Consider the following 16,100-nt stretch of genomic DNA (forward strand, 5'->3'; position numbering starts at 1 on the left):
ATTAAGTACATTGGGAACTGCTACATTTCACTAAAGAATACCCTACACAGAGTTCAGAATACGAATATGACCAAACACTGTATATCAGTAAAATCACAGCAGTTCAAAAAAAACGTGGAGCCTGTCCCATCTACTGTAGAAAACCAGGAGACATCATTCAGAGGGGAGCCAAATTGACAGCTCTGATTTTTCCTTGGTGAAACAATGTTATATCAAAATGTAAAAAAAAACCTTTTTCATATTACCTAGAGAAGCTGCTGAATCTTCCTCACACAGGAGTTTTAGGAAACAGGCTAGACAAAGGTCATACATAGATAGCCTGGTTTTACCTACACAACTCCATCAAAAAGAGGTGGCCCTCTAGCATATTTACCTTGCACAGTAAACTTCCATTGCAGTAGACACCAATTTCTTCACCTTGGAAGAATCCTAGGCTACAGCACAAGACAAACAAAAGAACAACTTTCTGGCATCAGCAGCAAACACCAACTTTTGACCTGTTGAAAGACATTAAACTCTCTTCATAGAAGCAGCGGGAAGGGCTGAGAACAGTCATGCCACAAAATCACAGAGCAGGTTGTTTATTAGTCTCTTATGCGCCCACGAGTTTGAGAGCTGCTTGAAGATGTGTACACAAACTGAAATAGATAGTACGTTTGTTATATTGACCTAAGCAAGGATCTATGAATAACATTTCCAGGTTTCCTATGGAGCTGCAGTTTCAAAGCAGAAACCAATCAATGGGTACTGGCTGCAAGACCCAGAAGAGAAACTAACAGACGTCACCAAAGAGAATTTTGCAAATATAGAAATACTTCATCAGAACTGAGGTTCAGCTTGGGTGCTATTAGTAACAGCACAAACACTTCTGAAAGCAGCTAATGATCTGAAACAAGCAGTAAACCATCATGCAAACGTGATAAAAAGCTTTGCACTGAATCTGCAAGTCTGCAAAATGAACCAGATACAAATCACTCAAGAAGAAACATTGCAAAAAGTAGGGAATCAGTCTGTATGCATATTTCTGCTATCAAAACAGCAACACTGTTGTCTGGGGTGCTTTTCAGGACTGAACAAAACAGCTCCTACAGTGATGGAATACCAGAATGAATACCAGAATCAGAAAATCCCAATAAAAGTAAGATAGTTCTCATTTGCCCACAAATAAATGGAGGCATTAAAGCAACACTGCTATGCAAAATCAATCAAGAGATGCTGAAAAAAAAAAAAAGTATTTAAAAAAAAGAAAAAGTGTTTCCACACAGTTACAGAAAAAAATAAAAAAGGCAAGAATTTGGCAAAATGGACAGTGCTAAGCCAAGATATAATGTTCCAGAAAGAATCATTTCAATCACAGTCACTAATGAAAGATGAAAGATGAAGACAAGACTCTTAAGGGAATCAGGCTTTTGAGAATCCTGAGAATTTGACAAAATCAGGTGAAAGGGGTAGGCACCTGAAAACACCTGCATTAACAGCTCAGCAGCATGTTGCCCCAGAGGACTGCAAAACTCGCTTAGAAAGAGTGTGCCCCCTCCTAAGACACTGAGACACATTAAAGATCATGAAAGCAAATTAAAGGCTCTTTACTGTGAGGATGGTGAGGCACTGGCACAGGTTGTCCAGAGAAGCTGCGGCTGCCCCATCCCTGGCAGTGTTCAAGGTAAGGTTGGAACCGGCTTGGAGCAATCTTGTCTAGAGGAGGGTGTTCCTGCCCATGGCAGGGGTGTTGGAACTGAGTGATCTTTAAAGTCCCTTCCAACCCAAACCATTCTGCAATTATATAGTGTCTATGAAATGTCCTTCCTTTAAATAAAATTGTCTTTGATGGTCAAAGGGTACAGTCAAGCAGCATTTTTTTTCTGTCACTTTGAGCATTACACAAGAACCATGCTTGCTAAAGAGTTCAAAAATGTTGAAGAATGGTGATTAAAGAGCTATTTTGTAGTGAACTCTGCACAAGCTGTTCCTGTAGTCCAATTCACTCTCTTCAGTACTCTGTAACAAGAATGAGTTAAGTTTACATCATTCATTATTACTGCTGCAATCATAGTCTTGAGACAAGATTCATATTAATCATTTCTGCTTTTGTTGCATCATTTGTCAAGAAAATGAAGAATAAGAATTTCAGCACCTAATATGCGCTGTGAGTTATAGGTCTGTGGCAGGATTATACCTTAGCTTTTCTGATAGTTGTTAGCTCTCCATCCTACCTTTCTCTGTATATATCTGCTTGAGAACTGACTTAAAACCAACCCTCACTTAACTTTTCTGGAGAAATCCTTCACTTCTGGATCTGGCCAAGCTGTGACACCTCATAAACATCCAAAAGAGGGTAGTAAATCTATTAATAAAACATTCCTCAGCCATAAATCTGTTACCAGGTCAATCCATTTTGAGGAGCTTGCTTCCAGCTTCCCTCCGAGAGCCTTAGCATGAGTATAGTCCTTTTGCAGTGTTACAAGGTCACAGGGCATCAGCACCCTTTGGTTTTTGTGTGTGAATCAGGTAGTGGCGGGAGGGAGGCATGTATAAAGCCACAAGTGCATACACGTAAATTTATATGAGTGTATACATTGATTCTTCACATAAAAATGTCTGAGGTATTTGGTGCTTTCATTACCCTAGTCTTTACTGGGAAGGTGTTCTCTCAGTCCTCCTACATCCCTGTGCTTAGGGCAGATGAAGGGCAGTGAAGTACTACTTGTGGCAGATCATCATCAAGTTAGGGCCTACATAAGCATGTACCAAGGGACATGAGAACAGGCAGGATGCATTCATGGCAATTGGCTGATGTCATTAAGAATCTACTAAGTCTTTGAATGGTCACAGTGACAGGGGAGGCTTGTGATGACTTGAAAAAGTCAAGTATCCTGCGCATCTCCAAGGACAGCAAAAAAGAGAAGCTTGAGAAATGACAATTCAGCCTCACCCCAGTCCTGAGAAGGTTATGGAGCATATCCTTCCTGAAGGAAGTTCCAGGTACGTGAACAGGCAGGCATTTGGGATCAGCTAGCACAGATTTGCCAGGAGAAATCATACCTGACAAACCTGATTGCATTCTACAGCAAGAGGACAAGAAAAGAGCAACGGATGTGGATTTAGCAAAAAGTTTGGCAGTGTCCCATGATACCCTTATAGCCATGTTGGTGACATATGGAGCAGATGGGTTCTGAGAAATGTGAGCGGATGACTGTCTGAACTGTTAGGCAGATGTAATATTAATAAGAGGATAAATGTACAACTGGAGGCCAGTTGCTGGTGCTATTACTCAATCACTGACACTAGGGCCAACAGTGTTTAACAGTTACATTAACAACTTGGGCAAAAGCATGGACTCCAATCAGCAGTTTCACACAGGTGATACCAAACAGGAGAGAAGTCAATACACTGGAGGGCTACCATTTATCATTTGGGGGTACTTAACAGACAGGAGAAACAAGCTGGCAGGAATTTCCCAGAGTTCAGCAAATGCAAAGCCCTATACGTGGGAAGAAATAACCTGCATGGTGACAGGCGAGAGAACAATCAGCTGGAAAGCAGCTCCACAGATAAGGACCCATAGGTCCTGGTGGACAAATTGAGCACGAGTGAGCAGTACACCTCTACAGTAAATAAAAGCAACCAAATACTGGGCAAAGCACAGGCAGCAAGTCAAGGGAAGTGATTTTTTTTTTTTCTCTTTATTTGGCACTTGTAAGGCAGCATATGGAGTACAGCATCTCACTTGGGGCTCCCAGATACAAAAGGGACACAGACATACCAGAGTACAGCAGATGGCCACCACAACGCTCCAGGGCCTGAAGCACATAAAGTACTATGAGAGGCTGAAAAAGCTGGGCTGGTTCAGCCTGGAAAAGAGGGAGTATCTAAGGGAGGATGTTATTACCGTCTTTAACTACCTAATGGGCGAGTTATAAAGAGGACACACCAAAACTTTTCTTCAAATGAACAGCAATATGACAAGGGATAATAGATTCCAGTTACCACAAGGAAAATTCCTATTAGATATAAGTAAAAGCTTATCGCCATAAGGGTAGTCAAAGCCTGGAATCAGTGTCCTCAGAGACTGAGGAATCTCCATTCTTAGAAATATTCAGAACCCAACTGGAAAAACCACTGAGCAACATGACCTGGCACTGAAGTTAGCCCTGCTTTAAGCAGAAGACCAGAGAGGCCTCTTCCAACCTAATTTGCTCTATGAGTTTGTGATATAAGATAAAGTTCAACATCATCCCTTACTCTGCCTTTTTCTTCAGCCTTACAAAGTTATTTGTGTTGCTCTCTCAAACACTCAAATGGCCCCTCCTCAGGGAGCCTTCTTCCACATCTTTAAACCTTTTGAAATATTCTAACGTAGCCTATAATTGCATTCTACCTTTGTATTATGTATGGAAAGCGGCACATTTTTGATATGAAAAATAAAGTCACTTGCAATGTACATGCTAACAACAGGGAAGCTTGAAGTGGAATTAATGACTGATGAAACTACAATGAGTTGAGAAAAGGGTAATGAGCTCCCTATAGCCTCTACCATGCTGCCCACATTCCATTATCCTCTAAAATCCCTTTCTTCAAAAGTGTAGATTAAAATAATGTGAACTGAAATTAATGGCAACATCACCTTAATTAACACAATAGTGCAAAGCAGTTTGAAAGTAGCTCTGAATGGCAATGAACAGCAGCCATAGAAGCAAACAGATGTATGGATAGGTGTTCCAGAGAATTCTTTTCTGTAAATAATTTCTTGCATAGACGTTGATTCCAGGAAAGTATTTATAACTCTTCCTTATTCCAAATGTATGTTAATATTTCAAATTAGATGTTCCAAAACATTCACATCAAAAAAAGAGAATAGGCAGATTTCTGGTTTCATCATAAACTTGCAGCAATGGAAATTGTACAAAGCTTTTGAATATATTTGTGTAACTTTATGGATTTCAGTCAAATTCTCAAGTTCCTGCAGGCCTTCCAACAGCTGCCTCCCACAACAGACAATATCACAGAGGAGAATGAAAAATGGGGAAGCCTCTATCCTGCTCCAAGACACTTCTTGCATACTAAATTGTCTCCCAAATGGTATCACAGGGAATTTTTATAAGATTTATTGCCATCCTCCTTCACAGTCACCATTTTAGAACAGCAGGATATCTTTGGAGCTCTGCTGGAATGAACAATTAGGTTTAAACCATTATTAGGGCTCTCCAGGGACAGATATTTACAGAAGAGGAGAGAAGGTTCAATGCTATCAGTATCTTGGAGTCTTTGCTCAGAAAAACGTAGGGTTTTTTTCACTGCTGTAAGTTGGACTGATTTAGATTATTGCTCAGTTCTTGGGCAGGCTGACTTGTACATTAATATCATTTCCATCTCTGGCCACAGATTTAAGGATTTTTTTTAAGAGAATTTTTTTCTCCAAGTAACACACTCCAGCAAACACAGTTTATATTGGGAAACTGACAGGAGGAGACAGGCTGTGTTAGCTGTACCATTGTGCTGCACTTCTGACTTCAGGGCTCGAAGTAGTTCAGGGCACAGGCAGGACCAGCTACAATTTGCTGGCACCTGTCCCTAAAAACACATGGACCTTCAGCAACCACTGTCCCAGCTCACATCCCTGGCAGGGACACACACGTTCCAATAAGGCAGTTGCTTCTTCTTGCTCATACATTTCCTGAGCTGTGCTGGGAAAGCCACAGAAGGTATCAAGCATGAATGGTGTAGAAATCACTGGCTATCAGAGTATCTGCTGCCCTGACACTTCTCTTTAAAGCCTGTTGCAATAACTGTGGTCCAAGATCTGCTCCTAAGGGTAAACTCAAATTTAAGGACACTGATGTTGCCCACCACCACAATGTTGCAAGGTGCACTGCACTGTGGTCCTTCTTACATGCAAGGTCTTTGGTATTCCTTCTCTTGCTCGAGAGCTCTAAGCTGTATTTGAGGTTGTTCACTGAGCAGCCACTATGAGCTAGATAATGAGGTGCAAAATAAAACTGAATAAATTCTATAGAAATGTGATGACTGTCAGGTCTCCTTCATATTTCCCTTACAATAAGTTCCAGGCTTCTTTAGCTTTCACTAGGCTGCAGTAATCACAAGAGGCCAAAAATTGCTATTCTCATCAGACTCCATTTTTTTTCCCTGGCTGGTGCAGCCTCTATGGCAACAAGACACAGACAGTCTCCTTAAGCTGAAGTTTTATAGCAGTAAAACAAGGGAAAGGAAAACTTGCAGGGCAAATAAGTGCTCTTCCATGATATCTAGCTGTGTACTGTCTCCTTATCAGTATGTTATTCCTGGGGGCTATGCACTCTGCAATTGAGACTCTTTTTCCCATGTTTGGATACTGGCTTTAAATGACAGATGCCTTGCTTGTGAAACACGAAAGTGATCTTGAGGGTAAAAATAGCCAGAAAGCACCTTAGCAGCAGCTTTTCTCATATGCCATAGCTATGAATTTGCATAGCTTAAGGGATGCTGAGTAGCGCTGCCTCAGCTGCTCACCCAGCTTGCTGTATTAATGCGTGTAAATCATGCCGTGTCCTCTCATGGGATGGCACTGGTGATAGCTAGGATGCAGCCTCAGGGCCACTGTGCTGGCAGGTATGCTTGCTCTTCTCTTGTTCCAAGCTCACACCGAAGCAACTACAGGTGTCTGGTGCATACATGAAGTGTATAGCCCGCTCAAACTCCAGATGCATTCACATTACTATGGGTACACTTTTTCACATGCAGATCAAGAGCAAACCAAGTTCATAACCATCTACAAAAGACTTACTGTATTTGTATTCTGCCTCCTTTTGCAAAGGTTAGATCCCTAGTTCATATTTCCTCCAGCTCCCTGCAAAAGACACTTTTAGGATCCAATTTACCTGACCTATTGACTAAAAGGAGCACAGGCTGGCTGTGTTCAGCTGCAAATGACTAGATTACAGACATGTAGAGCTGAACAGGATGAGGTCACCCTTAATAACCATACAGCAAACTGAACTGAGAAAGAACGATATCAAGCCTGCATTAAGTTGTTCTGACACCCAACAGATGGAGCAGACCCTCCGCTGGGCTTATCTGAAGCAATTCTGCTGACTTCTGTGGAGCTGCACTGCAGACCATCATTACTTTCGTGAATTAAAGCCTGGCTCTTTAACATGGTTCCATTTCAAACAGCATTTCTGGAGTCCACTTTAACTTGGGGTCCAATGAGTGCAACAAAGGACTCAATTAAAATGAAAGAGATTATAATCTATCTTTTTGCTGTTCTTTGTTTCCCCTAGACAAAACGCTTGCAGATTTATAGCAAACAAGATAACAAAGTGAAATACAGCTACTATTGTATGCATCAGCACATGAAATATGACCAAAACTCCATCTTCAAAGCTATCACAAGAAATATTGTTTGTACTGAGGGTTCATAAAGTGCTCTAGCAGGTCATTACATTTATAGTCTATTTTTTCTTTCCTTAAGATTTAACTTCAATTTTTACTCAAAAATCTAGGGCCAGAAAAATCACATTTGGGCTTAAAAAAGAAGTAACAATCCAACTCTTTCACTCATTTCCTCTCAATTTGATAAGTTAGTCTTGGTACCCAACTTAGATTCTTTCTCCAGTAATGCATAGTCATTACAAAGCTACAGTCTCTTAAAGCAAAGAGCCAATATTTTATGAATCATTACAGTAAAATAGAGTTTAGAGTAGACTTTAATATTCCTATTTCCCAGTTGTGTTGCAGCAATCTAGCAGCCCTCATGAAATATCAGCAAATCCCGTATCACCCTTAGTACTTGTTGGTCTCTTCCTGGTTTCAGATTAATGTGCCAACAACAAAGCTCCATAATGAGAAAGTATACCTGCTTATTGCTCAGAGAGAGGATGAAATTTGATAGCTCCCTGAACTGTGTTCCTATTACTGAAATCCTTTCTTGAAGTGTGTTATGCTGGAATGCTTCTAAAAAAAAAAAAAAAGGGGAAGCCTAATAGGACCAAACCTAGAAGTAAACCCCGGATTATTTCTCCATGGAGAAGTAACCTAGGGTTTACTTGTTTCACCATGGACAGTGTATACCCTGCATAGGCTGAAGCAACAGACATTGCTTGCTATGGAGCAGAGGTCACAGAGACTTGTTGATACTCAAGCAACACTGAGAAACAAATGTCTTGAGTCATGATGAGCATATTTGTATCATTTTATTTAATTTTCCATTCCTGTAGCCCTGAAGCTCACAAAACCTTGTGACAGGGTTGCCTTTGTCATTAGCAGGGATGATGCAAAATAACAGTGGTAGTTGCAGGAAGCTGTCTTCAGGGTATTGATGCCTACTGAGCTGGCTTAGACAACTTTGTAGAAGTCTCCTTTCAGATGAACAGGCAAGAGGAAAGGGTGAAAAGAAAAATGTTACAGTTTTTCTTAAATTACCAGTGAAGCTTAAGAGGCATAGCAATAGAATTATTAAGCCAAAACCAATTAATATACATCTCCTGTGTATGACTCAGGTGAGCTCTTAACAACACCGTGATGGCTATGGAACTCTGAAATCTAAAAATAGAAACATCCCATGAGAATATAGGACTGCCCTTTCACAAGACCCTGTTGACATCGTGACTGGAGATCGCCACGTTATATTTTTGTTATCATCATTCTCAGAGTGCGGAGAGCAGGAAAAGGTTCACAAAGGATAAAGAAAAGTAATCCAAGGTCTGTAAAATCAGCTTTGCACACAGAGATTTCAAGACAATTTAGCTTAATGAGGAATTAGTCCATAAATACCTATTCAAAGAGGAGATTTTTCTGACTTAACAGGATCTTTAGGTTAGAAGACAAAGGCATAAGATGGTCCAGTGTCTGAAGTTAAATTCCAGCAAGAAATAAAATTAAATTTTTATGCAAGATTAATGACTAATGGGTGCTTACAAAGTACTAGAAGGTGCCAGCCATCCCTTACAGCCAAAAAAAACCAAAACCACCTTTCTAAAATACATGTTTTGGAAAAATAATACTTATTCTGAGAGACTTAATGCAACACATTTCAATAAATCCCAATATACTTTTACAGGCATTTCCTTTCCCCATGTTTCTGCAGAGGAAAATAATGCTGTGTTCAGAAAGTGCTACAGAAATTACTTTCAAAGTAGTTTCTTGCATCAGGAACCATGTCTTTGTGTTTTTCATTTGGCATTTCTACAAGGCAGATAGGTATTAGCCAACAGCTGGGATTTCAACTCAGGAAGATGATACCTGCATCAAAAACGTTCAAGTCCAACACCCAGCAAGGTGTAGGACTTGAATGTGAATGGGGGCAAATTTAACCCTGCAATCACCTAGGCTCATCAGAGAGAGAAAAACTGGGGTATGGAGGTGCCAATCCTTTCTATTTTCATGAAGAGCATTCTCAGATGGATAGACATCAGTATTTTATTTCCTGCCTACACACAATAGCAACATACTCCTTCCCACTCTCTATGCAAACCTTGCCAAGCCTCTTTCCCCATTCAGAACAAGTACCTAAATCAAAATGATCACCCCCCTCTGTGCTGTTCAATAACTAGAAAGGCCATATGTGTGCACTACCCACATAAACAGAATCTCTTTCAAAAGGCAAGAGCACAGGTGCCCTCCGGTTGCTTAAAAAAAAAAAAAAAAATCTAGATTTGTCTCTAAAAATTTCCCAAAAACAAATTATCTTCTTGCTTTTTATCTCATTTACATACTAAATTGTTCATGCTTTCTAATTATATAGGAATATACTTCAAAAATAAATCTCTACAAAAAGAGTAGGTGTTTTAATATTGCTACAAAGTTCTACTCCCAGTCCTTGCTTAGAATAAAATTGACCTAGTGAATTACATGTAAAACAAGAATAAACCTTGTTCTCTTAATCTTCTAACATGCCAAGATGGGTTTCAGGGAATGCCCATGGATGATGGATACTGACAGGCTATTTGTAATTCAGAGAGTATCTGTTGAGTGTTACTGACGCTTTACACTAAAAGACAAACAGAGAATTTTGTAGGCAATCCTCCATCCATTCCCATAATTAGGAAACTGCCATCAATTTTCAAAAGATTTGGATCACGAGTCCTGTCCCAACCATTTTTCCAAGATTGGTTTGGGACTAAAAGGGGTTGGGCAATCACACTGCCTTTGTCTGTCCTCTTCACATCTGAACTGCTAAATCAGTTTCAGTGAGAATTTGGAGAAAGTAACTGAAGTCTTAAATGCAAATTGTCCCTAAAAGTTTTGCAAAAAGAGGTTCCAATACAGGCAAGAGAAATCGGTTCAGCATGACTTTAATTATGGAATTAGACATCAGAGAATCCCCCTGAGCGCAGACTGTTACAAATGCAGTTACAAATTCAGAAGTTTCAGTCAGAGCCTGCACTCAATTTGATGAGGAACAATCCAAGCACACAATATAAAGCCACAGGAAGCCAAGATTTCAGTTCCCTCAGTCACAGAGCAAACTTTTTATTTTATTTTTAAACCTGCCCTGATCTCATTTCTGCAGCTCTTCTAAATGCTTGCAGGCTCAGCACTAGCAAGTTAACTCTCACTCACAAGCCAACTTTACCAATATTCAGATGCTACTCACCAGCAACATGTTGCAGTTTAATGAAATGAGATATTAAGGAAAAGCAGCTTAGACTCTTCCAGAAGCTGCTGATGTCCATGTAAGAAGCACCAGCCAGTTTCAAGAGGTTTTGTTAGAGCCTAGGGGATTTTTTATTAGAGCCTTAGGAAACAAATGAGATTTAAAGAAGGATAAGGATTGCAATTAGCACACAAGATAATGATTCAGAAAGTGTAGAGTACTGCATGAAAGGTAGAAGGATGCCAGAAGCAAGAGAAAGAGAAAGTTGTGAGGTAGGAGGAGATGCTGGCAGGCTTAGAACAATGTGCAGCCTCTGAATATGTAGTTGGTAAGACTAGGGGAAAAAGTGGGCCCCCTCTGGAAGGGGGCAGGATATGGAGAAGGCCAAGGTCCTCAATGACTGGTTTGCCTCACTTTTCACCAGCAATTGCTCCAACCACATCACCCAAGTCACAGAAGGCAAAGGCAGGCACCAGGCAAAGAACCACCCAACTTAGGAGAAGATCAGGTTTGAAACCATCTAGGGAACCTGAAGGTGCACAGATCCATGGGACCTGATGAGGTGCATCCACAGGTCCTGAGTCAGGGCAATCCCAAGCACATATATAGGCTGAGCAGAGACTGGAGTGAGAGCAGGCCTGAGGAGAAAGATTCTGGGGTGCTGACTGATGAGAAGGTCAGCCTGGCTCAGCAATGCATGCTTGCAGCCCAAAAACCTAACTCTATGCTGAGCTGCATCAAAAGGAGCATGACCAGCAGGTCCAGGGAGGGGATTCTCCTCCTGTACTCCACTCTCATGATATACCACCTAGCGTACTGCATTCAGATCTGTGGTCCCCATCATAAGAGGGACATGGACCTGCTCAAGTTCAGAGAAGGCTATGAAGATGATCGGAGGAATGGAGCACCTCTCCTATTAAAACAGGCTGAGATAACTGAGCTTGCTCAGCCTGGAGAAGAGAAGGCTCCAGCAAGACCTTAGAGCCGCTTCCAGTGTCTAAAGGGGCTGACAAGAAAGCTGAAGAGTGACTTTTTACAAGGGCATGTAGGGATAGGACAAGGGGTAATAGCTTTAAACTGGCACCTTTAGATTAGACATTAGGAAGAAACTCTTTTGCTGTGAGGGTGGTGAGGCCCTTGCACAGGTTGCTCAGAGAAGCTGTGCCTGTCCCATCCCTGGCAGTGTTCAAGACCAGGTTGGACAGGGCTTTAGCAACCTGGTCTAATGGAAGGTGTCCGTGCCTGTGGCAGGGTATTGGAACTGGATGAGTTTTACAGTCCCTTCCAACCTAAACCGTTCTATGAATAGCAGGCAAATGATAAAGTCAAAACACATCAATTGGAGAAAAGGAGGCAAGAGAGTCTGGCAAGGACAGGGACATAAGGAATATCACATTGAGTATAAGAAATGGTACGAAACTGCCAAAAATAAACTTTGCTTCATTTGGCAAACACACAGTTCTTTAGGAAAGGTGCACCAAATCAGGTGGTTACTTTGCATAAAGCCGTTTTCACCATCATATTTACATACATCTTGTAGTGCTTTTTCACAACTCGAGTTTAATTTTTCATCTCCTCCAAGACATCAATTGTCTATTGATTTCTTCATTGCAGAATACATTGGCCTCAACTTGAGTACAAAGGAGATTAAAATGGCCATTGATTTAGAACAGTGAATTAAAGTCAGTGTTGACACACTCACAGCTACTCACTGAGAAACAGGACCACAACATTCTATACCCAGCTCACCATGAAAGCAAATATACAGAGCTGCTGTGTAAACTGACAGCCAGATGAAGGATGAGGCAGCCAAAATGTTAGGTCCAGTGGAAAATAACAGTTTCTGTGGAATCAAAAGTTTCAGCAGGATCATTTCTATTTCCTAAAGAAAACCATTTAATTTCCACTCTTAACCTGGCTATAAGTAAAGTGAAATAAACTATGGAATGATTAATAATATTAACTTATCTTCGGTAACTATGTGTCTTGGCTCATACTTATCTTTTTGGTCAAACTCTTCTTTCATTTCCTCAAAGTCCCAGTGACTGTTTCCTTATGTTCTTTAGCCACTTTCATTAGGCAAGGTGCTGTTCTATACTTCACCCTGGTAAATCGGAGATCACTTCAGCAAAGACAAGATGTTGATTTGTTGTTTTAAGGGGAGTTACTTCGGATTCATACATGTGTAATTGGAATTGAGGCTTTGCCCACTGATTATAAACAGAGATATGCACATTTTTTTTGAACCTTTAAGGCTACAAAGTCAGGTACAAGACTTTTAAGACTTTGACACAAACTCACTTGTTTGTACTATTACTCCTTACTGCATCACAAGATCAGAGTTTAATACACTCAATCAAAATGTGACAAGAGTTTAAGATCAGGCTAGCTACATTTAATACACAGCGGAGGCAAAGGTCTGGGCATTTTAACTTACTCAGCAAAGTCTGAGCAGGAGATATGACACTGGCTATTTGCTTCGTCTGATGTAACAGGCAACAGGACAGGACACAACACTCAGAGGAAGTCTTGTACATGCCAGTGATAAACAAGGTTTCCCAAAAGTTCTTTGTAGTTGTCTAAACAGGTTGTCATGTTACAGTGCTCACAGACAAAACCCTTCTTTAACTAAAGGGTTTTACTGGATTGACAAGAGCTCAGTTCCATCCTTCTCGTTCAACAAATGCAGATTGGGTTAACGCAAGGCTAAACCCAGGGATAACACAGACCTCAGGATCAGGCTTGGATTGCCCAGCCTTTGTTTTCATTGGTCTTATATCCAAAAACCCCAAAGCCAATCTAAAGCAAACACATATAAAACCGTTCAGATTCTGTTCAATGGAACAGCAAATTGGACACTTAGGAAGAAGAAAATGTGAACAAAAAAAACTAAAAATGTCAGACTATACATGAAGTGAAACAATTTGACACATCCCATTTAGCAGCAGAAGGTGCTAAGATTTGAAGGTGCTAACAGATTTCAAACAACATTGCCATTATATATTATTTACTGCATTTGTCAATTGAAAACACTATAGTGATCATGCATGCTGTCTAAAAATGCTCCTCCACTGTACTCAAAACAGCTGAGGGAAATAATTTTAAGAGAACACATCTGCTGATCTGTGTCTTACAAGTTGTTAAAACATGAGTGCTCTCTAACCTTAGCTTCAGCTGCTTCCAAGGTTGGGGAATTCCTGCTGCTGCAGAATGGACTTCCCAGACTGCACTCAGCATGATGTGACTTCTGACCTCCGTCATTAATCTTGCCTTCAGAGTTTAGTATCTGACACGTTTTTTGTGCAGCAGTCATCCCTGGCAGAACTGCAGGAGGAACCTCAGGGGAAGGAGACCACGGCACAAGCCAGTCACCTTTATTTTCTCTGTGAAGCTGGCTCCTGGTCAGATGCTTCTTCAGATCCAATTACGTCTTTGAAGTCAGCCTGACTTTGAAGTTTGCAAGCAACAGAAACTGTAACATTCAGAAGATTTTTGATAGGATCAGACCCAAGCAAGAATGGCTTTCTTGCCTGTACTTCAAGAAAAGGTTTGCCTTAACAGAACGCACATGATCGACTAAATGTCACTGGTAAGTCTAGGACTTAAAAGACCTCAGAAGTTACTCACAGGAGAGTTTTATGCTGTGTAGTGGATCTCTGATTCCACCGAGTCTTAGGTTCCTGTTTAAATACACCATGATTTATACCCTAATTAGGCTATTCATTTAGCAAGTCTAACTGCATACTGATTTCACTATCTTCTAGGAGAAAAAACTTGGAGAGACTAAGTAAAGTAGGAGTGATATTCAAGTTCAGGTAGACATCTACATCTGTCATTTTCTTTTCCCCAAGTGTGAATCCAGTCATTAAAATATTATGTTAACACACAAACATATTAGATGTTATTATGAGATAAAAGCTCAAGCATTCTGTAGTCAGGCTACATCTTCGTATTCCAAAAAAAGATACTATCTAGGAATACCTACATTAGTATTTCATGCTCCATTATAGGACAATGGGATATTTAATAACAAAGTAATCTCATTGATCTGAATGTCACAATTTAAGTTTTACTCGGAATAAAAGAAAATGCAGTTTCATTTAATTCATTATCTCTTACATCATAACATTCTATGATCTATGGCTGATCTTTCACTGGTATTACTAGCCATGGGAAACACCCACTACAACAACATTTAAGGTTAAAAAAATAAACTAAAATATAATAGAAAGAATGCTTTATTTCTATCCTAAGCTTTTGGATTTTCCTCTAAAGGAAAAAGACCAGCGTTCTCTCAATGACAAGAGAGCTAACAGGAATTCTAAGGAGAATGGAAGAAAGCCCTAATAACTCATCCCAAAATAATTAAAATAGCTCTGCAGCTATTTAATCTTGCCAAATTAAAGAGGGATTCCCCACACACATCTGAAGTACGCTTGGGAAAACTACTACCAGAACATGTGCAAAGAGATGATAGTTTGTTGTACCTGCTAGTGCCACATCCCAAAACAATATTATATAATCTTTTAGCAGCCACCAAGTACATTGGGCAGGGTGAAAACATGCTACAAAGAGGCTCCCATTCTGCAGAAACTTCAATTATTTGCTTTAGTCTCATTGAACTCCATGGGTCTTACACAGGAAATACACTTTTTGAAGCACAGTGTATCTTCCTCAGTGAGGATGGCCTGTTAAACTCTGGACTAAGTTCTTGCCCTCATATAAGCATTTCTCATTAGGTACCTGGAGAGCAGTCATTTTTGACCTAAAACTAAGATCAATGTCTTCACTGACATCTTCAAACAATCCATTCTGCTCTCATCTACGTTGTCCCTCTGCCAGTACTGGGAAAATGAAGCAACAGGACTAAAGCTGCATGGTTCAGCCTCCCCTCTGTGGGAATCAATAACAAAACACCCGCTAGCTTCTGTAAGACAGAAATAAACCTTCAAAGTCTGGGAGCTTGCCCTGAAGTCCAGCAATGCTTAAGAAAAAATAATAATAAAATAAATTAATTTAAAAAAATCAGATAAATGGCTTCATGGTGTTTCTAATGCATTTACAATTTGCCTTATGTAAGTGGTCTTGGCTTCATAGTGAATCATGGAATAGCAGGCTGTAAGGGACCTCATGGATCATTTGATCATCTGGAGCAACCATCTCTAGGCAAAGCATGATCCAAACCAGATGTCTCAGCACGCCATCTAGCCACATCTTAAAAGAGCTCAATGCTGGGGAAACCATCACTTCCCTGAGGAGATTATTCCAATGGCTGATTTTTCTCTTGTTCCCACAATTAAGTTGAACCCATCATCCCCCATCTTTTCCATCTAATTCCCTGTAAAAAGAGAGTCTCTGTCCTTTTGCAGCCACCCTTTTAGGGTTGAAAACAAGTCAGGCTAGACCTGAGGCCACTGAACAATTGACATATGTCCAATAAACACACTAAGATGTTATTCACTTACTTATAACAACGTAGTTTCTTATCAGCTCCCAAGAGAGAATTGTC

The sequence above is a fragment of the Pezoporus wallicus genome, unplaced genomic scaffold, assembly GCF_028554395.1.
Source record: "Pezoporus wallicus isolate ANWC-B61680 ecotype Strahan unplaced genomic scaffold, APGP_CSIRO_Pwel_v1 contig_3847, whole genome shotgun sequence".
Lineage (NCBI taxonomy): Eukaryota > Metazoa > Chordata > Aves > Psittaciformes > Psittacidae > Pezoporus > Pezoporus wallicus.